At 47.0% G+C, this 24,821-nt stretch overlaps 1 long non-coding RNA gene across 5 annotated transcripts; it reads left to right on the forward strand.

The window, feature by feature from the left end:
* The first annotated feature begins 558 nt into the window (after positions 1–558).
* Positions 559–24,493, forward strand: LOC109453538 (uncharacterized). Of its 5 annotated transcripts, XR_012494937.2 has the most exons (5): positions 559–1,012; positions 10,084–10,242; positions 12,755–12,862; positions 19,140–19,281; positions 20,280–24,493. It is a non-coding gene; the product is annotated as an uncharacterized LOC109453538 (long non-coding RNA). The 5 variants fall into 5 exon arrangements; XR_016020747.1 differs by lacking the exon at positions 12,755–12,862 and having other exon boundaries at positions 10,034–10,242; XR_012494936.2 differs by lacking the exon at positions 12,755–12,862.
* Positions 24,494–24,821: the final 328 nt, after the last annotated feature.

A 24,821-nucleotide genomic window follows, 5' to 3' on the forward strand; every position in this document is an offset into this window, starting at 1 on the left:
GGAATTGGGCCCTCCAGCTCCAGTGAGCTGCTTTAGCTGGTACCTCATGGGGCAAAGATGAGCTGCCCCTCCCAACCCTGCCCAAATTGAAGATTTGTGGGCAAAGCTAATGATTGTTGTTTAAGCCATTAAGTCTTAGGACAGTTTGTTACAAAGCCCCAGGTAACTGGAACAAACACATGCTGTGCCACCAACAGTGTGGAGGCACCAGGAAGGTCCTGGAAGAAATGAACACAAGCCATGATGAAAGTTCATCCCAAACATGGCTTATCGTCACAATGCAGCTATTTGACCATATCTAGTCAACTGGCCATAGACACCCCCACCACTCACGGGCTGTTTCCTTGAGCTTTGTGGGCAGATTGGTGCTATTATGAAGAGCTTTAGGCCCCTCTCCATCCCAGGCAGAGCCCCCCAGCTCACTGCAACATGGAGGAGAAACAGCTGAGGGTCCAGCAGGGGGCACTTAAGGGAGGAAGGAGGAAGTCGTGTCTGTGCCTCCTTCTCTGCGACCAGGTGGAGTTTTCGCTCTCCTTATAATTAGAGGCATGAAGAACACCCTTGGGCCTTGGCATCCCCATAAAGTGCTCCACAAGCACAGTGGAGCTGTTGACGATGACAAAACAGATGGTGTGACAGAGATTGGAGTTACTCACCGGAGGGCTCATATTACCTCCAAGAATGAGGCCATAAACAATGCAGCACCACTTCCCTCCTTCCAAACTAGCTGGGAAAATAAAAGAGAATGAAGCATTACTTTTAGCAGCGGGCTCTGGAGGAGGCGGCTTTGGTGACGTGCCACCGGGCAGCAGCTCGTCCTGCTTGTCTCAGGGAGCGCTGGCTGATGAGATGCACAGAACGCTATTAACGCCACTTTGCTGAAAGTGCTGCACACTCAGACTAATGCCTTATGGCATTTGCTGCTTTCCTGGGGCTCCAAAGCTGAAGAGAACGTCCGGAAATAGCAACTCAGCGCTGGTCGCCAAGGCAACAGGATCCTTCAGGATGTATGGTAAGGTGCTGTGCTTGGCACTGGGAGGGGAGGGGAGGAAAGGAATTGCAAACACAGGTGCTACCCTCCAGGAGCCTACATTCTTCTTGGGAAGACAAGGTTTGTGTTTGTGAATCTCTCAGGGCAGAATTTCCTTACCTGGGTCCCATGAGTCCAGCAAGATGTTAACTAGTGTTAAAAAAAGAGTCGTGTGGACAAATAATTTTGCAAAACACACTGGGCAAAGTTAAACACTGCTGTGCTTCTCAGAGTCTTTACTAAGCGTTTGTGCATTGTGCTGTTCAAGATGGAGAGATTGTCTGCCACATTTCCCCAAATTATCTGACGATAGAAACGCTTGTTCACAGGGCATTTCAGGGGATTAGTAAATCACAGAATGGCTTTGGGGACCCTAAATTAGGAAGTAATACAAAGCAGTGTGTAATTAAGTTCTTAGAATGTGTGGAACAGCTTGGGAGTACAACCGAATTCAGAGCAGGGAGAGTCGGTGTTGGCTGGGCAAAGGAGGTTGGGGGCGCATGGAGGCGGAGCAGAGCTGGGCAGTGAGAGTGCAGAGTGGACTCCTTGGGGCACGTAGATGGTCCTCCTTCTAGAACCCAGAGAGCCCTTGTGGGGGTAATAAGGTGATGCTTAGGGTGCAATAGGTCATATGTATCTCATTTCCAGGAACTGTAAGAGGCAAAAACCTTTCATGTGCTATTCCAGCTCCTGGAATGACCTTCATCAATGCCTTTCACAGCACATTTGGTTATCACCTCCTCCTAGAAGCCCTCTCTTATGCTCAGGGATGAATTAACTCTTCTCCATTCTGACCTGCTGTTTTTTTTTCTTTTCCCCCAAATATCCAGACTCTGCAATTGCCAATGTCATCCATCCGTCAACCCGATTCCTTTTCGTCTTTTTGGATTTTTTTTTTTATTGTGCCAAAATATGTATAACGTAAATTTTTACCATCTTAATCACTTCTAAGTGTACAATTCAGTAGCATTAATTATATTCACAATGTGGTAAAACCATCCCCACTACCTAGTTGCAGAATTTTTCATCATCCCACAAACTCTGTACCATTAAAGCTATAATTCTCCATTCCTCCCTTCCCCCAGCCCTTGGTAACTTCTAATTTCCTTTTCTGTCTCTGTGAATCTGCCTCTTCTAGATATTTCACATAAGAGGAATTATACAATAATTTTTCTTTGTATCTGGCTTCTTGCATTTAGAATAATGTCCTCAAGATTCGTCCATGTTGTAGCATATGCCAGAATTTCTTTTTCTATGGCTGAATAACAGTCCATTGTATGGAGAGACCACATTTGGTTTATCTACTCGTCTGTTGATGGCTCTTTGGCTCGTGTGAATGATGCTGCCTTGAACGTGGCTGTATAAGTATCTGTCTGGGGCCCCTTGTGCGTTGCCCCTGCTTCTCCCCTGTGGTGGCCATGTCCTATCCACACCTGTTTGTTTGCACGCTGGATTTCCTGTCTGGAGTGTGAACAAGTCTGTGTTGGGCATCTCCCATGTGTTTGACGGCTGGCTGGGCACTGTGGGTAGAGTGACGTACACGCTAGAAGTCCTCACTGTTGGGAACTTCTGCCTACCTGAGGTGCACACGCAGTGGGCCTGGTGTGATACGACACCGGCTAGACTGCCATCAGAGCCGAAACAAGGATAAAAAGCAGCGTGAGGATTGGACGGGGGAGCCCCATGTTGGGGAAAACACTCAACTGTTGTGTCTGACATGCACTCATGTTTTGCAGCTCAGCACTCCGTATATTCACCCCAACTGAAAGAAACATGTTTCAATTTTTTAAAAACTGATCCCAAATGTTACTTTGAAAATTGAGGGGCCCTCTGTCTCCCTTAATCAGTCTAGAGCTCTCTCTGTCTCTGTGTTTCTCTGTCTCTCTCTGGCACTTACACATGAACACACATGCACGCTCATGCACACATACAGTCTCTCTCTCTCTCTCTCTCTCTCTCTCTCTCTCTCTCTCTCTCTCTCTCTCTCTCTCTCTCTCTTTCTTCTCCTCTGAGGCCATAAAGAATTTCCAGGTAGGGAGGATTAACTGGACTTTGACAAAGGTTGTTTAATAATCTCCTTCGAGGCCTGGCAGCTCAGGCCTCACTCTGCTGACGCCCCTCACAGGGATGGTGTGTTTCCTCCAGGGTCTCTCAGCCCACGGAGCTCTTGTAGACAGCCCCGGGGGTGCTGCTGTGCAGTGCTTCTGTCTCAGGGTCAGCCAGGATCACTTACTTGCCTGTTTATTAGGAGACAGTGTTTGACAAAGCTGGTGGAGCTCGGCTCTCACAGGGAGCAGCTGTGAGCCTCGGGGGCGCTGCCTCTCTCTCAGCCTCAGCCTCTTTTCTATGAAATGGGAATGGTAATGCTCACCCTGTTAACATGCGTGTGCAGTGCCAATAGTCACGTGCAGGCACCGACTTACTGCTGCAGCGCTTATTGTTAGAGTAGCACTTATCTATGAAGTGACATATGCTCCATGCTAACCACTAAACGAATGGGGGAAGAAACAAGCCTGTAATGAACAGAGAGGCCGACTCGAGAGCCCCCTCGAGGAGCTCCTGACTGCGAGGAGTCTGCCTTAATCATGTGCGAGCTGTTCTCCCGGCAATCAGAGCCACTGAGGCAATATGCACACGTGTGCGCCCGGAGCCCAGGGAGCTTATGAATGCAGGCTGAGATCTCCAGTATGTAATAATCATGCTCCCCATCCCACCTACTTATTGGTGCCAGTGGGATGATGGCCTGGGACAGTTCTGTAGAGCACGGTGGGGTTTTGCAATGTGAGGGCAGCATTTTGGCAGCATTGCCACATCTTGTGAAGTGGGATCGCACGGGGCGGAGAAATCACAAGATGGCTGATGTCATGGACGTGTGTGGATGAGGACTGGATAGGCTGTGATAATCCACGTTGCCCTTTGTGAGCCAGTATCCAGCACACCCCATAGGTGCGTCCCAGGAGCTGGTCCCACGTTTGCCCCTCACATCATGTTGCCAGACAGTGGCATGGCCCAGATAATTGGCTCCCGGGGCCAGCACTGTGTTTGTACCTTCTCTCCCCACAAGGGTCCAGGGCAGCTTTGCATGACCCCACAGCTTGGAGATACACATCCTGCTTCCCGTCACTATATCCTGTGTCCTGAGCCATGCAGATGTCCTTTGCTTTGGTTCTGGAAAAAAAGCTGGCAGCAGTGCCCATCAGGAGAACATAGAGTGCATCTGCCAGCGGGGGGCAAAGTGAGGTCAGCCCTGATTCGTCTTCCGCTCGCCTCTCCAACCTTGTCTCTCATGAAAGCTCCTCTTGCCAACACTCTGGACTTACTGAATTATCAGCAGCTCCCCAAACTGCCTCACTATTTCACGTATCAGTGCCTTCACTTGCATTGTTCCCTATGCCCTAAACACCACTTCCCTCTAGACTGACTGCTTCTCCAATACCCACTCAGTTTAAGTGACGCACCTGTCAGGGATCCCTTCCTGAGCCTCCCCATCAGGCGAGGTTGGCCACTGTCCCCGCTGGGTCCCTGCTGGGTCCCCCCAGGCCCTATGTATGTAATAGGTTCGCATCCGTACTATCTTATTGCTGTGATCTGTTTACAAATGTATTTCCCTGCCTCTCTGCTCCGCCCAAACAGCTACTAGATGGCAGGCCTCATACATCCTGTGTCCCAGTTCTTCGCTCTGTGCCTGGGACTGAGGTGCTTGCCAAGCACTCGCTCACTGATAAGCCAATGAAGGAATTAGATTAAGGGTGTGTGATGAGTGGTATGCCCTGTGTCACATTTACTGACCCTCCTTTACAGGCTGTCACATCTGCTGTTACCTGGTGAGGTAGAGTTGGGGTGACACCCTGAGAGAGGCCGTGGGCACGGAGAAGGCTCGGGGAAGTGCACTGCCTCCTTTTTGTCTTGCTGTCGGCTGGCTTTGAGCAGGATGGCTGCGCTTCCCTCTCCTGGGCCATGTTTCCCAGGGAGCAAGGGTCTTTCTCACATGTTTGTGGGCCTGATGCATCTTTGTTGAATTCTGCTCATGTCCTCAGAGCGGTCCTGCCTAGCATTTGGAGCTGACACAGTAAACAGCAGTCGGCCTGAATCAGTGAAGCTGATTGGCTGACTCCTCTGTGCTCGCCCTGTGTTTGGGTTTGCACGTCCCCTGGGCCAACCAGGAAGAAGGCAGGCCAGCCGAACGCTGTTTTGCCTCCAACTTGGCTCTGAGGTTAGCAGAGCCAGCACAGGGGAAGTCTTCCGTCAGGATGAGAGACAGCTGTTCTGGCTCAGCGTCGGAGTGAACTCAGCTTCTCTGAGTGATGGAGAGATGGCTCTTGGGCAGGAGGTGTTTCACACATCCTGTCTCATGAACTCTTACGGAACCTGTGAAATACAGGAAGACTGCTTCCTTCTTTGTGTGTGTGTGGAGCCTACTTTTTATTTTATAGTTGAAGAAACTGAATTCAAGATGTGAAGTGATAGAACGGAGACTAAAATTGGATATTCTTACTCAAATTCCAGTTCACTTGCTACCACGCAATGTGCTTTGTGTGCCCTTTTGTTTTTGATCCTCTCCTGCTCCCACCAAATATATGGCAGGTATTAGTGACTTCTAGGTGGGAAAATAGTTTGTTCAGCATTGTCTTTCTTGGGTATCCAACATGGCCCAGGTCTTGGCAGCCTCTGGGTAAAGGTTAAGACATATTAACATGAATACCCAAACTATGCTACATTCTCTCCTTGACCGGTGAAAAAATGCCTCTGAGCTGCTCCCATGTCCCTCTAACAAGGTCCCTGTGCCTAGGATGTGTCCATGTGTTTTCTGCCATCTCACCTTCCTTGTCTGCAGTGCCCTGTGCACAGATCTTCTATGAAAGGGGCCTTCTCACCTATGTTGCTGGTGCCTTCCATGAGAGTCTGCTGCACTGGGCTCAGCTGTTCATCTTTGGGGCCCCCTCAAACCTACAGGGTGCTGATGCTATACTTAGTTTTCCTGGATCCCTCCCAGTCGTGTGGCAGAGCTGGGTCCTACTGGCTTACGAGAATTGTGTACATCTTTTCCCAACTCCGAGGTTAAGGACGTCATGTGGGTAGCTTGAACTTGGCCACAGTGGGAGTATTTACACCACGGAAATTGGCAAACACGATGTATCAAGGATCCCCATCCCCCAGCCTGTTGTTAACATTTACACATCGTTATCCCCTCCCCGCTTTGCTTTGTGTCCTGAGCCTTGAAGCAGCACCTCAGTGCCTAGAATCCCAGGCAGTCTTCCATTGACCTGACTCTTCAGGCTGCAATGCTGTTTTAGTCCCTCGTCTTCTTGGCAGAGGTGGGCAACATGGCAGCTTTTCCATCTTTCCTCTTTCTTCCTCGACTCTACTCCTGCAAAAAACTCTGCAACAATAAACCTCTTTATCCTCCTCCTGTCAAAATGCCCCCTGCCCCATGCACATGCATTGCAACCAAACAAAACAATGGCCCTGGTGCATATATATCCATTTAAATAGATACATGGAGAGGGGAGTTACTTTTCCAAATTCTAGGTCAGGTGAGGTCCTGATACCTACGTAGATGCGAACATTTTTTATCTGGATTACTCAACAAACAAAAACAAAAACAAAATAAAAGCCCCATCCAATCTGAACGGAGAGGAAAGGCACTGGGCTCTCAGTCTTGAAGCCTGGCTTCCAGACCTTACTCCTTCCCAACTGTGTGCCCTTGGGTGGATTACTCATGGATAGGTTTACTGGTCCACATGTGCCCTTGGACGTGTCAGAGGAGTTTAACAGCCAACGCAACCCCTGCACTGCAGTGGCTTCACATGTTTATGTCTCACTCACACAGCTGCCTCTGTATAGGATGGGGGAAGGGAGTGAGGGCTGGCTGTGGAAGATTTTTATGTGGCAGCCTGCAGGGGGCAGTCGTTGCTTTCCCTAATACTCCATGGGTCAGAATGTGGTTCCATGGTCACACTGGAGGAGGCTGACGGACGGAGACGTTCGTGAGCACCTGTATCGCTGCCTTGTTGGGGAAGGCCTTTCCCCTCCAGCACCAGGTTCTGTCTGAAACACGGAGACATTGGTCTATGAGATCAGCAAGGATTCTTCTTGCTCTAAGAGTTCCTGAGTCTCTTGTTTCATTACTACCAAACGACACAAGCGGAGTTTTCAAAGCAGATTGGGTTTGCTTCTCATTCTTGGCCTGGCCCCCCAGTGTCTTTCACTGTGGTGGAGGCAACCCATGAGTCTGTCCAAATTGCTAATCAAAGTATTAATGCCCATCATTATCTCTCTCGAAACAATGTCCAGACCCATCTCTTTCCTTCGAAGTCTTCTGAGAGACCAAATTTGAACTCATTTCATCAAGGCCAAATGTCAGTCATAGAAGAAATCTATACGAAATTTTAATTGCAAGATGTTCGGTGCAAATTTAATGAGTGAAATAAGAGATCTGAGAATTCCTGCATTCTCGGTTCATGCATAATGTTGACTTAAATTGGCTCTCTGGAGGTGAAGGGAATTGCATTTTTAGAGTTTACACACTGAGAGAGCACATGGAGTGGACCCTGAAGGTTAAGGTCATAAATCAGAATCATTTAACTGGCTTTGAGTGATTGCTGTGGGTTGTAATGGTGAGAACAGCCACCAGCGATTACTCTGCCTCCGATTATTGAAATGCTGCTCAATATTCATAAATCAGTGGTCATTAATCCCCCAAATAGTACCTGTCGGCTTGCTAAATAAATTTCCAACCTGCTAATGGAGATTGAAAGAGGCTGATGGGCACTAGCTCAGAATTGAAACAAATGAGGACATCATTCTGACAGACTTGGAAACATGTCTTTTTGGAACATGAAGTCACTTGGGGTAAAGATGTCCCCGCGGAAACTGCTCTTTGCAACAGAGGGGCTATTCAGGCAGTTTCTCTCAACACTGGTAATTTCTGTAGACAATGGCCTTGATGTGTATGTCTCAATCTCTGAAATTTTGCTCAGAACCAAATCAAATGATTGAAAAGCTTCAATTCAGTTGCTAGCTCATCCCTGTTTACCCACAGTAATTGGAAAATAAATGCACAGCGCCGTGAAAGGCCATGGCATTTATTGGATAACATGGGAGCAAGCGAGGGAAGGAAATTGTAATTGGAGCGTCAGTCACTGGGGTAACAAATTTGGGAAGAAATCGAGAAATGAAAATGAGCATGAACTCATACGGACACGAAACCGAAAAGCGATTTCATTACCACAGACACTTCAAGTCCATGTGCATTTTCTCTTTGCCTTGTTTCTGGGTTGGATTAATAAATTATATAGAATGGTGACCAGACTTTAGGGTAAGGGCATCGTGTTGACTCAAATAATAGGCACTGCTCTGTAACTGTTGCATTTTAAATCTGGCAGCAAATGCGATTGGTGTGTGGGTGTGTGGCAAAAATACTGTATAGATTTGTCTCATGCCTAGTTTCACCTTGGAAAAATGGAGCCAAAGAAGGGAGGCCGAAAATAAATGACTTTTTCAAGTGCAATAGCTCAAAAATAAAAGCACAGACTCTTTTAATTCCAAATGTATTAGTCATAGAGAATAGAAACACACATTTTAGCTGTAAAACCTCCCGCCTCCTCTCCCTCAGTAAGGAAACTCAGGGTGAGAAAAGAAGGAAGTTTTGCCCTCGGTTGATAGATATAGAACTAAAATCCAGGCCAGTTGCTATGAAAAAGAGCAACAGCTGAAAAATCGTATTCCACAGGGAGTGTGAATGGAAACACACCACACACAAAAGCAGCTTGGCAATAAGTCTTATGAGTCTGAAAAACGTCCATATTCTCTAAATCCTTTGGGATCGATTCCATTCACCCCTAGCAGAAACTCTCATTTCTAGTTACCAATTCCAAGGGAAGAAGTTGACATGTAAAGTGGTTCATGGAAGACTTACTTTAGGACATTCGAAGCAAATTACAAGTCCAGAGGTGGGGGATATTCAAGTGAGCCACGGAGCATCTGCTCACGGGCAATTAAAGGGCACGTGGAGGAGTGCTTTAGAGAGCGGATGACAACCCAGGGAAACGCTTACGGGAGTGAAAAAAGCAGGCTCCAAACGCTGAGAGCTGGGGTGCTCACACCTGCGCAGAGACACGTGGCTGAGCAACCGGAAGCAAATCCAGAGGAAGCAATGACTTCTCTGGGGAAGATATTTCTCACCTGATTTAATACTATTCAATCACAGGAAGAGATAGCATCTGAAGTGAAAAATATGTTGACTATCTATGAAACTCTTTTCCCCAAATATTTTAGATTATGAAACTAATTTTGCAACAGGGCGGCATATATAAAAAGGGGAGAATAGAAATAAAGGGAACAACCCGTAATCTCCTGAAGAAAAAAAAATACCAAAAAACAGCTAACTGTTAAGAAATGATTTGGCTAAATTTGTGTTCTCTGCTGGAGTCTGACTGAGGCTGTCCTAATGCGACTACAGAAGCCGTCTTTTCCAATCTCTTGTGGGCTCCTCATTTCCCACAGGATGGAGTCCAAGTTGTGAGCAGCCACGCAGGACTTTTCCTCACTGCGTCCCTCCTTGTTGCCCAGCCCTGACCCTGCTTTCTCCCCTTGTTCATGCTGCTCTGGCTATGGGAACGCCCTATCTTGACCTTGGTCTCCTGATGAACTCCTCTTTCCTCGTCAGAGCCCAGCTCAAATAGCCCCTTCTTCACGGCTATCGCTCACCTCCCCCTGTACATCCCCTCTCCCCCCATCCCCCCAGCTGAATGTTTTCCCTTCTGTGTTCCTGCAGCCCTCTTCTTGGTCCTGGGCAACACTTGATCATGTCGCACTGTATTAATCTGTCTAAATTTGTCTCCTCCACTAGACGCTGGGTTCAAGGACTTAGGAACCGTATCTGACCCTTCCTTGGGACCCCAGCATATAGCACCGTGTTTAGACCATTGTAGGCACACCCAAAAGGTTAATTTTGTTCTTGTTGACATTTTCCTGACCAGTCTAAATTATGCTCTTTCACAGTACATTTTTGTGAATATTCGGGTAATAGGAACACCGCGTGTCTATTGCAGAAGCTTTGGGAGAGTAGACATATGTGAAAGAAAACGAAGATCACACACGGCGCTCCCATCCAGGGTCTGAGCATACAAACATATGCACCCACACAGACATTCTGGAAAACAAAAGTCGCGGTGTCTGCATTCTGCTTTCATCACATCGCGTACATAGATGTAAGTACCCCAAACAGGATATTTATGTACAGATAGTTTAACCAGTCTTTGATTCTCAGGCTTTTAGCTGTTTTAGGCAATTTCAGATCTTTTCATTTCCCTCCTCCTTCCCTCCCTTCTCTATTGCCTCCACCAAAAATGGGTCACTGGGCACCATGCTGAGTGACCCACAAACAACCTCTATGCACATCTCTGATGAATTGCACAGCATAAATATCCAGATGGGATGTTTTAAGTGTTCTGAGCGTTATTGCCAAATTCACTCTGGTGAATTTCAGCACTGATGTCACAGCCACTGTTTTTCATTCTCTTGAAGAACCGTATACACTTTTTATTTGAAGAGCAAGCGAGGTGTCTGCTTTTAGAAACAAGTCAACTAGAAGCCAAAGAATGTCTCTTAAAATATAAAGCCCCAAAGATCCAAGTGGAGATAAATTTGTTTACAAAAACTCGGCTTCCTGGCTCCCTTCGCATTTAGCAGGAACCTGTTCTGACCACTCTTCCAAGTTATGTGAAATCCTCTTTAGGGCAGGTCTGCTGTGAGCCACACCAGGGACTAAAACGACTATTTTTTTCCTTATAAATATGTACTTTTATGATTGCATAAGTAATACATATTCATTGTAGAACTTTTTGGCAAATAGGGAAAAGTATAAAAATGTAATAAAAATCACTCATAATCATACCATAGTTTATATTTGGGAGCATAACTTTCATGCCCAACAATGTGCTCGGAATTGGTGACGTCACCTCTGGAGCCACATGTGGTCCTGCCACCACCTCAAGGTCACGGAAGCCACCCTAAATTTCTGTGTGATCTCTTTGCAAGTCACCTACCCTCTCTGTTTCTAAATTTCCTAATTTGTAAAATGCATGGGTTGTTGTGATCCTCTCAAAAGACTCTCTCCGCCCTGAAAATGCTATGAATCCGTAATAGTGTGGCTCTGGTATGAATCAGGTCGTGGCTAATCTGACATGCACACAAAGGTGGTAACCACCTGCGTGGCCAACAAGGTCGTTCAAGCACATGACCTGGCCACCCCTTGAAAAGCTATACCTGTCCTTTTCCACTTGTGTCTTCTCTGATAACCCTCACACTGTTATGCTTCTGGGCCTTTTCCTCAGCTGTTTTCTCTTCCTGGGACACTCCTTCCAGCCCTGGTCCACAGCAGGACACTGCTCAGATGTCACCTCCTACATGGAGACCTCGCTGTTTTCTCCAAGGCAGAGTTAGTTGCTAACTCTCCCATGTTCCCTCAACACTAAGTAAAAGTGGTTATGACAACTTTTATTGAGTGGCACTGCAATTGTTGTGAGCATATCTGTCTCCAAACTCTGAGGACAACGTGGTTGACCTTTGTGACCCCAGGACCAAGGTCATAGCAGATCTGAGGGAAGAACTGAGTGCTTCCTTTCGACTGGGTCATACATAATTCCTTATAATGAGGTCTGGCGATTCAACATGCTTTTCCCTAGAAGAAGCCAAGGTGACAATGGGGAAAGCAAAAGGGGGCATTTGCTCCCCAAAGACCGTGAGCTGTGGAGCGAGGTTGCGGTTATTTTCTTGTAGCAGCCCAGGAAGCTTGTTACATCTGAAAGGGGAATCAAACGCATCAGTGGAAATAAAGGGGGGGCATGTGACACACCCCGCAGACAGAGGCACATCCTAAATTAGCTGAAACCGCTGGGTCTTAGCAAGGACACGAGTCTCTGTATATGCACAGCATAAACTCTGCTACTTTCTCACTAATTTGCAAAATATACGACAGCGTGTTCGGGTTCCTGGATGGGATTGATTTGGCTTTGACTTTCTGGTTTTCAGCTCTGTTGAAGAATGGGGACGTCACAGCCATTGTTTTTCACTCTCTTGGATCGATGCTGGTGACTTTAGCGATGATATTTTCTTGAGAAAGGTGGCACATTTTGGACAGATTTTATCCTATGAAAGACATATTCTGAGATGCTGCAAGAGCATTACCTTTCTGGGAAAGAAGCAGGAAGATTAAAGAGGACAAAACCATGTTTCTCATGAGCCACATCCCTTTCTACACTTCAGAGGCCCTGGGCTTTGTACGTCTCAATGTCCTGGCCCAAGGTCCCACTTGCCTGGGCAGGGACCCCTCTGACAAGCCCAGGAGCTCACAGGTTCCCAATCAGAACAGTGTTGGGTCCTGAAGCGGCAACCCTTAGTTCCCACAGCGAATGAGCTGAATTGATGCTGTGGCAAAGACAAGTTTCTGTGTGTTTCATTCTCCTGAATTTCTTTTTTTTTTTTTTGTATTATGTCTAGTTGACCTTGGGCTATAAATCCTTGTAATCAGCCTTTTTAGCTCTGGGGTCTTAGGCATAGCCAGCTTCTCTCCCTTTGTCTTAGAGTACCACTTGCTATGCAAACAGTACAATATTAAACATTAAAAATTCAGCAGTGAATAAGAGGTTCTTGACCTCAAGGGGAAGGGGGGACATGTAGGCATTAAACCATTTGCTATACAATTAATCGTTTGACTTCTAGGGGTGACGGGAGCCTCCTGCAGGGAGCTGAGTGCTGAGAGCTGAGTTTCAGAGCACAGACGCTAGAGTCAGACTTGCAGGCATGGTCTTTAGCTCCACTTCTTAACAGGTGTGCAACCCCGTGGAACCTTCTGTGGCCTCTCTAAGGCTCTGTGTCTTCAGCTGTAAAGGAGTTGCAGCAATAATACCTACCTACAGGGCCACGTGAGCACTGACGGGAGGAATCCTTGCAAAGCGTTTTCCATGGTACATTCAGTTAGTAGGGCCTCAATAAATGTTAGCATTACTGAAAGTGTGGGGCAATCAGTTCAGATCTTGAACAACATCTCTGACTAGAAGCGCTGGAGCCACCTGGGCAGGATCTGTGAGTTGGGTGGCCCAAGATGAGTTCTGGGACTCAGGTCACCCCAGAGTCAGAGTGCAGTGCTCTGGTGTTGGCTCTTCTCAATGGTTGGTGGTGGGGGGGTGTGCTCCTCAATCTCATTCCTAAATTTAATCCCATTTGGGGAGTGGATACTTGCCAGATGGGGGACTGCCTTCTGACTCTCTGGCTGAGGACTTATGCTGCTGCTTCAAGGATGGAACAAAACGGGGAAACTAATGTAAGTGACCCCAAAGTTTGAGGAAGGCGGAAGTGCAGTTGAGGACCAAAGACTGCAGTTGGAATAAGCGACTTGTCCACCAGCTGCTGGCAAGAGTATGTGTCCTCACAGGCCAAAGAGACTCAGAGAGGATAGCTGGGCTGGAGTCGCCTTGTAAGGATCCCAACTAAGAGGACAACACGCCCGGGCAAAGAGACCCCAGGGAAAATAGCGATGAGAGGCGAGGGTCCTGCCAGGCACAGGCTGAGGGGCAGAAACAGAGGCTAGTGGGAAAGTGCATGACATACATCAGTGAAGGGTGAAAGCTTGGAGGTCTCCACTGGGAGTCTCTTTGCCCAGGGAAAGAACCCATGCAAGTGGCCACCAGAAAATAGGAACGACCAACTGGACCCCCGTCATGAGACGGCACAGCAAGAGCATTGCCACCAGCATTCAAGTGGCTTTTGTGCCTTTATTGCTCATCCATCCTCCCAGCCCCGCCGCAGTGAGCCTGTGAATGTCTTTCCCTGTCCTCCCACCTTGCTCTTACTCTCCTTCTGTTCCACTCCTTCTACTGCTCTGGGCTCCTACAGGGCAGGAAACAACATCACCTTTACACTCAGGTGAGTTGGGTCCCTGCCCTGAGCCTTGTGTCTCTGGGGGTTTCATGCTTTATAGTGACTCCCTCAAAATATCTGAGTTCCTCTCCAGTGCTTGGGAGTGGCTGGCTTGCCTCTGCCGTCTATGCAAGATGCCCCGGGCCCAGGTCTGTCCCAGTGATTCTGGTCACTAGAGCCTGTGCTCATATAGGTCATTATTACAGGTTACTATAGCCTATGTTCATACTGAGTCCGAGATCTTTTTTCTCCCCGTCAGGGTGTTTTTGACCCCTACCTCACCCGTGGGCTTGGCCAGATGCCCAAGGAGCTCCAGGAATCTTGCCTGTGATGTTATGTTATTCTAGGACCTTGTAGCTGGGCTCCAGGTCCAGGAGGGCAGCCTGGCAAGCAGATTGCACCTGCTGGTCAGTATGTTTCTTTTATGAGACTGCACGAGGTCCGGCAGATTGTTGCTGACCTGCTGTTTTGGGGTGACTCTCCACTCACATCTGATAGGCCAAGTTGAGTTCAGGGGTCTAGGGGTCAGTCTAGCACCAACCCCTTGGCTTGAGCCACACCTGTGAGCCCATGAGTTGACATTTGTCCATCTCTGTTCTGACTGTGGTGCCACTAGTGCCACTTCTAGTCTTCAGCACCTGAAGGTGGTAGAGTGGCAACAGGTATACTTTACAACAGATGTGCATCTGTGGGTGGCACCCATGGCTGTGCACTAGATGTCAGGCAGCCCTCTGTGGGCAGATGTGCTCATTTCCTCTGAGGGTTTCCAAGGCCACTGCTCTGCAATGTCTAAAGGTCCTTCCAATCCATGTCCTCTCTTGACTTCAATTGGAATGGCATGCTTATCCTTGCTGGAAGAAGGATGGGTATTCTTTGCAGGAATGTGACCATGCTTCTCAGTCCATCTTGGGTCCTTCCCCATGCTCTTTGATGGCATTGGCATGTAGAAGGCAGGGTGTTGTGGTCAACCTCAAGTGTCATCAAATTCAGAGATACTAGTCTAAGGTGTTCAATGGTTGGAAAATGTTTTGTTCCACTTTTAAACTAGTAAATTCAGAAAACCGTATTTTTAACTTTTAGAGAAGCCTTCATACTGTTTTCCACAATAGTTGTGCCAATTTTTGTTCCCACCAACTGTGTCCAAGGGTTCCCTTTTCTTCACATCCTCACCAACACTTGTTATCTTGTCATTTTAATGATGGCCATTCCACCAGGTGTGAGGCGATATCTCTTTGTGGTTTTGATTTGCATTTCCCTGATGATAAGTGATTTTGAGCATCTTTTTACACACCTGTTAGCCACTCATATGTCTTCTTTTGAGAAATGTCTATTCAGGTTTTTTGTTCACTTTTTTTTTTTTTTTAAATTTTATTTTATTAAATTTATTGGGGTGACAATTGTTATACATAGATTTCAGGTGTACAATTCTGTATTACATCATCTATAAATCCCATTGTGTGTTCACCACCCAGAGTCAGTTCTCCTTCCATCACCATATATTCGATCCCCCTTACCCTCATCTCCCACCCTTGTTCACTTTTTAGTCAAATTACGGTTGACCTCTGAACAACATGGGTTTGAACTGTGCGGGTCCACTTATACATGGACTTTCCCCCAATAAATATACACTTGGCTGTCTGTATCCCTGGGTTTTGCATCAGCTGACTGAACCAAGAGCAGATCGAAAAGTCTTTCTCATGAAGACTGAGAATCTGCAGACATGGAGGGCCGACTGTAGGCGTTGTTCTACACCATTTTATACAAGGGGCTCGAGCATCAGGGGATTCTGGCATCCGCAGGGGGCGGGGTGGGGAGGGGATCCTGGAACAAATCCCCTGCAGATACTGAGGAATGGGTGTGTACTGTAGTTAAGATTTGGGGGAGTCAAAAGTTATATGTGGATTTTTGATTGAGCAGGGGGGTCGGTGCGTCTAACTCCCATGTTGCTCAAGGGTCAACTGTATTGGTTTTTTCGCTATTGAGTTGCATGAGTTTCTTCTATTTTAGATATTAACCCTTTATCAAAAACATGGTTTGCCAATGTTTTCTCTCATTTTGGTAGGTTGCCTTGTTACCCTGCTTACGCCTTTGCTTCATAGGAGCTTTTTAGTTTAATGCCATCCCACTTGTCTATTTTTGCATTTGTTGTCATATCCAAAAAATTGTTGCCAAGACCAACGTCATGAAGCTTTTCCCCTTCTGTTTTCTTTTAGTAGTTATACAGTTTCAGGTCTTACATTTAAGTTTTAATCCATTTTGAATTAATTTTTGTGTAATCCGGCAATCCCACTTCTGTGTACATAGCCAAGGGAAATGAAGTCTGGATCTAGAAGTGACATCTGCACTCCCCTGTTCATTGCAGCATTATTTATAAGAGCTAAGATATGAAATTTCTATCTACAGCTAAATGGATAAAGAAAACATGACACACACACAAAACGAAATATTATTCAGCCTTAAATATGAAGGAAATCTTGCCATTTGTGACAATATGGATGAACCTGGAAGACATTATGCTAGGTGAAATAAGCCAGACACAGAAAACAAACACTGCATGATCTCACTTATGTGTGAAAATGAAAATAGTCAAACTGTAGAAGCAGAGAATGGAGTGGTGGTTGCTGGAGGTAGGGGAGGGAGAAACGAGAGACTTTGGTCAAAAGGTGGAAGATGAATAAATTTTAAAACTTTAATGTACAGCATAATGACTATAGTTGACAATACTATATTATGTATTTGAAATGTGCTAAAAGGGTAGATTTTAAGTGCTATTGCTATAAAAAAAGAGAGAAAAGAAAGAAGAGGACAGTTATTTGAGGTGCCAGCTATGCTAATTAGCGTGATTGTGGTGTGATCATGCCCAATTGTGATGTACACCTTAAATGTATACAATTCCTGTTCGTCAATAAAGCTCAATAAAGCGAAAAAAATTCAGAACAGTAAATGTAATGGAAAATGAATCATTGCTCACATCAACCTGTGTATTCTGGGTGAGACGTGTATCTGGTTCCTCAGCCACCACAGAGCAATCTTTGGAAGAGTTGTGGGAAGCAGCATCTGTGGGCGGCATTGGCGCCGTGAATAGTGATGGACTAGCCCTCAACCGTGGGTATGGCAGGAGCCTGAGGATCTACATTGCTTCAGCACAAACAGGCACGTGAGCAGTAAGGTGCTACCATTATCTTGCAGTGGGAGACGTGAAACAAACCAGGAGCAGAGCATGTGACACTCATGAGGTGGGTCCTTGAGTTGCTGGAGCACAAGGAAACAGCACAGTGTTTGGAAAAGACCAAGTTAGAAGCTTGCGTCAAGTCCTGGTTCTCCTACTTCCTTCCTGTGACCTTGGGCCTGTTGAAGAATGTCTCTCAGCACGTGGTGTGGTCCACAGCCAGGACCTAACAAGACTCATTGGCTGTAGGAGGCTGGCTGCTGCCCAGGACACTGCCTGGAGTGTTTGTCTGTTGGGACAGGAAACAGACTGGGATCAGAACCCACCTGGACCCTCCAGAGACTCACAGGGGGTCACTCTTTCCCTCCACGACCTTCTCATGCCCCGAACGGTCTCTACCAAGCCCAGGCCAGGCTTAGTCTGTGCCCACTTATTCCTTTACTCTGCTGGGTGCTGGGGATTTCATGATGAATATGACAACATCTCTGTCGTTAACCTGACAAAGCTTTATTGAGCACCTATCATGTGTCATCACTGCTCTAGGTACAGAGGATACAGCTGTGAACAAAACAGACAAAAACTCCTAACCTGGTGGAGCTTGAATTCTAGTAAATAAGCAAAATATATTGTATACCAAATGTGTTAGTTACAGTGAAGAAGAAGAAAGCCGGGGAGGGGCAGCTGTTAGTAGATGAGTGGGGGGGGGTCTGTTTTTAATAAGATGTCACTGAAAAGGGGACATTTCAGCAAGGCCCTGAAGGAGGTAATGGAGGAGCAGCCTAATCAGAGAGAACAGCGAGTGCAAGGGCCCTGGGGCCGAAGCCAGCCAAAGTGACTGAGGCACTTGTGGCTGGAGAAGAGTGGGCACGGGGGAGAGCAGGACAGAGAGGAGACAGGGTCCCGGTGGTGGAGATGGCATGGCCGTGGCTCTTAATCTTTGCTGCACATTAAAATCACCTGGAGAGCTTTAAAAATCCTGACGCTCACACCTGACCTCATATCAGAATCCCATTAAATCCAAATCCCGGGGGTGGATCCAGGAATCAGTACTTTAAAGGTCTAGCAGGAGATCCCAATTCTGCACAGCCACGTGTGTGGGGCACTGTGAGGGCTTCTGCTTTCGGTCAGCGGGGAGTGTGTGGCAGAGGAGGGGCCTGTGTGACTACATTTTCACAGGATCCTGGGGTTTGCTGAGTTGAGAGTAGACTGCAAGGGCCACGGACAGAAACTGGGAGTCTTTGGCTGCTGCATCTCCGTTGAGGGCTGTGTGTCTGGGGACCAGCTGTAGACACAGGGAAACCGACCCCACCTGGGGATGTCTTTAAAGGACACTTAAGAGGCCTGAATGAGGGGCGGACAGGGTTGAGGGGTGTGTACTGAGCTAAGTGGCCCCCCAAGGAGGTGAGGCATCACACAGGTCAGGACAATACAGTAAGAAGTCCCTGTTGTGTCATTGGAATTAACCCCTGGTCATTTGCAAAAGGTGAAAAAATTCACAGACTCAGCCTAAAACGAGGAGAGCAAGGAAGTGAGTTTATTCCAGAAGAAAGATGCCCGCATAGAAGTTGCCAGGACGGACCACTGCACCTAACTTGGGGTCAGCTTTAGGAAAGGGTAGGTACATTTCCTTACAGCAGGAGCTGTGACGTATAGACTGAGGTCATTTTTGACACATGTTGGTTGTACAACTAGTTTCTTTCTGTGCATGCTCTTACCCAGAATGCATATAGAAAAACCCACGGTAGAGGGTGGGGCGCAAGCTTTAATGTTCATTTTATTTTAATTATATTATAATGAGGCTAGAGTTCAAGTAACAGACAAGTTTTAACAGTTTGTGCATGAGTGAGAAACCAGTTAATACCAGTTGGATCTTATCTCCTTTTTTTAGGAGTGTTTGGACATCTGAGATTTCTTTCTAGGGGATGAACCTGGGCGGTCCCTGGGGCGGGGAGGCAGGCCTAGGCAGTCCCCCTGCAGGCTCACTTTCTCACTTTTGTTCACCCTTTTTCTCCTCATCAGCCCTGATTGGGGATGTCCAAAGACCCCATAAATCTGTCCTAGAAGAGGAAGCGTGGCGACGGTGGGTCTCCCACGTCCAGAGGGCCTCAGAACGGGAGCCAGTCTACACTGCTCTACCCTGGATGGATGAGACATGAAGCTGGTGAGAAGAGGAGAAGGTGGAACAAAGAAACAAGAACTATCCTTTACTGCCACCCCAAACACATACCACCCAAGCCCTAAAGCGGGTGGGGTGGGCAGAGGGGAGGGGTTGTAAGTGGACAGAAGCGTGGAGTGTGGCTATTGTTCTAGACCTGACTGTAATTATGTGATCATTACACCAGGCAAGATGTTTTCATCACTAAGATGAGACTTCCTGCTACTGAAAGTGACTTATAAAGTGAGGGCAGTGGACATCAATGATATCTGGTGGTGGCAAACCCCAAACAGTATGGTAGCCACAGGCCATGTGGGGCTATTTACATTTAAATTAGTGAAAATGAGAGAAAATAAAAATTCAGTTCCTCTGTCACACTAACAATATTTTAAGTACTCAATGGTTACACTTGGCTATTGGGTACACTACTGGACGGTGTAGGCACAGAACATTTCCACCACCTCAGAAAATTCTATATTGGAAAGTGTTACTGTAGGGAGTGGGCTTGAAGAGACCAATCACGGAAGACTATACGAAGCTCGTTTCTCCTCCCGCACTATGGAATCTAGATGGTTCAGTGTTAATTGAACTTAAGAGTTACTTGCAATTAGGGAGGGACTATTATTTTTTAAGACAAGAAAGATGGGACAATGTTAATATGCGGAAAGTGAAAGACGCTGTAGAGAGACAGGAGTGATCCAGGGGCGGGAGGGGTGATGGAGAGGGCCAAGGCCGGTGAGCATCTGTTCTTCCAGAGGAAAATGGAATCGCAAATGTGTTTCTCCTTAATGCTCGATGCTCTGTGATGGAACCAATGATAACCAGGAATTGCATCTGTAACACCTCCACTGCATTTACAGGGCTGCAGGCAGGCTATCTGACCAATTATTGTCAGCATATGGAGAGTCCACGTCTCAAACCACTGATTTGAGACCTTCTGCCCAATCTTTGTTTCATCACGGTGAAATTTGTATGGCAGATGAAAACTGTATTTGTCTCCGCAGACGTGTCCCGAGAAAGACCATGCGTCAGATGAGCGTTGACTTCCATCAGTTCTCAGCCACAGAAACGAAGAGATTAGTCTTTCTGCACACGCGTGTGAGTGTCGTGCGGGGTGACAGTCGGGGTCTCAGCTCCCGCTCCCCACATAAGAACACAGGACATGGTGAGGCCAAAAAGGAACACTCACGGAGCCATGGATAGGGGAGTCATACCACTATAGTCTCGCTGGTGGCTGGGTTGGAGACATAGGAAGCAGGAGCCACACGATCTGCAAACCAACCTCACTTGCTAACTGCAATCCGTGCTTGCGAGCTCAGGCCCCATCTTGCTGGTCCCCATTTTCTTGTTAGCGTAGCCACGGCAGTTATATTAGTGGCCAATGGCTCACTGGTTACAGCTGACGGCCAACTAGCCACAGCTGATGGCCATCCAATCACAGTTGATGGCCATTTACTACCTGAGTGAGCACCTTTCCACGTGAGGCCGAGAGCCTGGAAACTGCACTCCTGGCTCTGTCCCCACAGTGAGTGTGTATACCATGGAAGTCCACAGTAGGGCCATGATGTAATTCAATATTTAGGTCTCCAGGACTCATAGGGTGGGGAGGAAGGTGAGGGAGTGATATTAAACATTGCCTTCTCAGGATCTCAGGCGGAAATATCCTCCTGCGTGTGAGGGCAGAGCAGAGAGCTGCAGAAGGTAGGCGGCGAGAGCAGTCTCCACACCCAGACAAAAGCCACCATTGCAGAAATGGGGAATGGTGGGGGCCACTTCACAGGCTGCCTTGGGCCAAAGCAGTTTCCTCAGCTATACTCTGGAGAAATAGTTAGTATGTAGGGTACATTTTGAGCCTGTCGACAAGCCAAGATGTAAGGTGATTCAGCAAATCCTCACAAATTCCTAGTACTTACATGAGGAATTTAGAATATATTATAGAATTACAGGAGCTCACGTCCCAAACCAGCTGGGAACAAGGATTTGGGATGTTGTGAAGGAGTCACAGAAGTGGGTGATGCAATGAAAAGAGATGACTGTCCCAACCCCAGTGAGCTGGGGGTCTTCCTGTCTTCTCTACTGAGAGATGAATTGGAAATGAATGTCAGGACCCCACTCTGCGTATCTCCTGGCTGGAGCTGGATTTGGATCTAGGTGTGTCTGACTCTTGTTTCCTACCACTAAGCCAGGCACTTGAGAGGTGAAATGGGGAGAGGGGAAGACGAGCCTGGGCACGTGTGCATGCGTCTTTAACGGCACTTAAATGTGATTCTGCTTTTAAGCTAATATTCAATGTAGTTCCCATTCCCCACGTGGGTCCAGCCTTTCTCAGAGAACCTTTCTCTCCTCTTTAAAAAGTCCTACGTAAGACAAAGGACACCACCAGCTTGTGAAGTGTATGTCTGGTTTTGGTGGCACAGCTGTGCTATAGTGGAGAGTATATGGCAGGAAATGGACAAATCAGTAAATAAGCCCACCCTACTCCCTTGTTTCTGCCAGAGGGAAGTACCTGAGGACATGGGCCATGGGGGAGATGGCCTGGGTTGAGATCCCACTCACTGTTTAGTTCTGTAGCCTTGGGCACGCTTGTGTGCCCCTGTGCCTGTCTCATCAGGCGAGGAGTGGAGGCAATGATCAAACCCACTGTTAGGGTCTTGTGGGGTTTATAGGAGTCAGTTTGATGACGTGCATGACAGAAGTTCAGTGCTCCCGAGGGGGCATCTCTAATTTGTCCTCTTCTTATTACAGCCTCAATGCATCAGCCTCAAGGGTCAGACTTTCCAAGTGGCCAGTCTCCCACCCTCACAAACACCCATGTTCAGACGTCCTGAATAAGATGTAACAACACTGGGAGGAGGAAAATGATTTGGAACGTAGACTCTGTGTATGAGGTGTCAAGGTTTGGGCAGTTATTTGTGACCAGAAGCAAAAGCAGGACCCTTGGCGTACTGGTGTGCAATGCCCAATTCCTACCTTTCTGTGGAATCTCATCTTGAGCACAAGAAAGGAGGGAGAGCAACGGGAAAAGACCCAAGCCGTTGTCCTTGCTCCACGGATAACTCGCGGTGACCTTGAATAGTCACCTAACCTTGCAGGGCCAGCTTTTCAATTTGCAAAATGAGTTGATTTGACCAGGTGGCCTCCCAGGGCCCTTTTTGCTCTGCGATTCTGTTACTCTGTGAAATGGAGAACACAGCCCCACATCTTCTGTATGAGTGATGAGCTTTATTTCTTTACGGGTAGGGGAAGTGTGTGTGTCTGTTTCTCTCACTTACAAAGTAATAGAATACTGCAATATAATACACTTAGTCTCCTTGGAAACAAAAAGAAGATGAAACTTCGGGTTTTTCATTCTTCACCACTTTGAGTTATTACATAAATGTGTGTAAACTTTTCTAAATTTTGACACTCTTTCCTAGCACTTAGGGATTACATAAAGCAAAGATCTATGCCTGAAACTCTTGTATCTGTAATATGAAAAATGCACTGGTCTATCCACTCATAACAGAAACATATTACTGCTTTTATGTGCACATTTCATTGAAAAGATTGACTGGGATTTGGACTTTCTTAGAGTCTCTAACACAATTTAGTGGGAGTGGGGGATTGAAGAATTGTTTCAAGCCCAGACTCGTATTTTTGGCATGAGTGTCATCGTGCCTCTAGTAGCATTCCACTCTGGGAGTCTCAGACACCCTAAAAAGCCTCTGCATCTTGAGACTCCGTCCAGTTTATGACACATAGCTCTTCCCTCTGCCTCTTCCTTGCTTCCTGCCTGCGCCCAGCTGAGAATGTCTGGCACTCGCCTGAGTGTTCTACTTAGTTTGTTGTCTTAGCTTTTCCTTGCACCCGGTCATCACAGTTGGCTCCACAGTGTGCCAGTCCTGTCCTCTCTGGCCCTCATTCTCACCCCTAAAACTTCCACCTGAGTCTACTTACCCAGGAGAGCTGGGAACACTCATCCATCTCTGATTTTTCTCTCATGCCTGAGGTGCTCTCTCCAATACCTGGAGTTAGGGAGGCAGTCTAGCTGGGTTCCAGAGGAACAGCAAACACTGGGCAAGACAGTGGCCTATGGTCAGCGCTGGGCTCAAAGCTGAAGTTCTGGGTGGGCCCCTTGTGGAGGGAGCATGGTGAGGGGGGAGTGTCTCTAGCGGGACAGCGTGCATAGCCTGCAGACTGGTCTCTGGGAGCAGAGCTCTAGCCCCTGGCTGGGCACTCAGGGAGGGTCCTCCGGGTGATAAGGAAAAGAGTTTCCAAGAGTTAGGTCACCTTTCCTCAAAAAGTTAGACACAGAATTACCACATGCCTCAGCAATTCCACTTCTATGTATATACTCAAAACAATTGAAAACAGATGTTCAAATAAAAGCCTGTACATGAATAGCAGCACTAGTCACAATAGCCAAAAGGTGAAAACAACCCAAATGTCCGTCGGCTGATGAATGGATAAACACAGCGTGTTATATCTGTGCCGTGGAATATTACTTAGCCATTAAAAAGAATGATGTACTGATACATGCTAAAACATGGATGGACCTTGAAAACATCATGCTAAGGGAAAGAAGCCAGTCACAAAAGACCACATATTGTATGATTCCATTTGCATGAAATGTCTAGAACAGGTAACTCCATAGAGACAGACAGCAGACTAGTGGTTGTCAGGGGCAGGACACAGGATGTCATTCTTCTGGTACATTATTCTTAGTGTGTAGGCTTTTGTATTCATTCTTGTTGCCTAATAATCACGAGGTGGCTGCTGTAGTCCCAGCCACCACATCCATGTTCCAGGCAGGAAGAAGTTGCAAAGAGTCAAAAGGACATTCTAGCTGAGTCAGGCTTTTAAAATAAGCTTTCCTGGAGACGTCCTGATCACCAACAGAATTGGGTCGGAGGATCACCCCTAGATCCATCAAAGAATATGATGGGTAAATGCCAGAAATAAAGGGGTGTTGGTTCAGTCAACTAACAATGTCTGGACAAGAATGGAAGAAGAAACCTGGAGACTGAACTACTTGGAATGATCTGTATGTAGGTCCTCGACTGCGGGAGTCTGGGCCCCAGCGTGGTGTGGTAGAGGGGGGTGAAATTTGACCTTAGGACAAGTCAGCACTGTTCAGAGTTACAGCCTTCAGGGAAGGGATACTGTTTTCCTCTGGGGAAGGCTCATAGGAACCTGATTTATTGATTGATTGATTTATTAAAATTTGTTTTTTCTGGTATTGCAATTGTGTTCTTATTTGTTGTATTTGGTCCATATTAACAATTAGGACACAAAACTAAAATCTTTTAGCACTTGGTGAAAAGTAGGCAGCTGGTTTAGTAGCAAATTCACTGGAGGGAGGGAAGATGGACTGCTTAGGTACTTCCTGCCTTAGCAGAAACCAAGGCAGAACCAACCCTGGCTCAGGGCTGGTGGCCCCAGCTGAGACATGGCCACGAGATGAAGTCAGTGTGTCTGATTTCCTATACACGTCACTACTCTGTGGCTTCTTGAAACCAGGTTTTGAGTCTTATTCATCTCCATATCCCCAGAGCCTAGAATAGTTC

Source organism: Rhinolophus sinicus, chromosome 3 (genome assembly GCF_057876585.1).
Source record: "Rhinolophus sinicus isolate RSI-liver-muscle chromosome 3, RSI-T2T, whole genome shotgun sequence".
In the NCBI taxonomy this organism is placed as follows: Eukaryota; Metazoa; Chordata; class Mammalia; order Chiroptera; family Rhinolophidae; genus Rhinolophus; species Rhinolophus sinicus.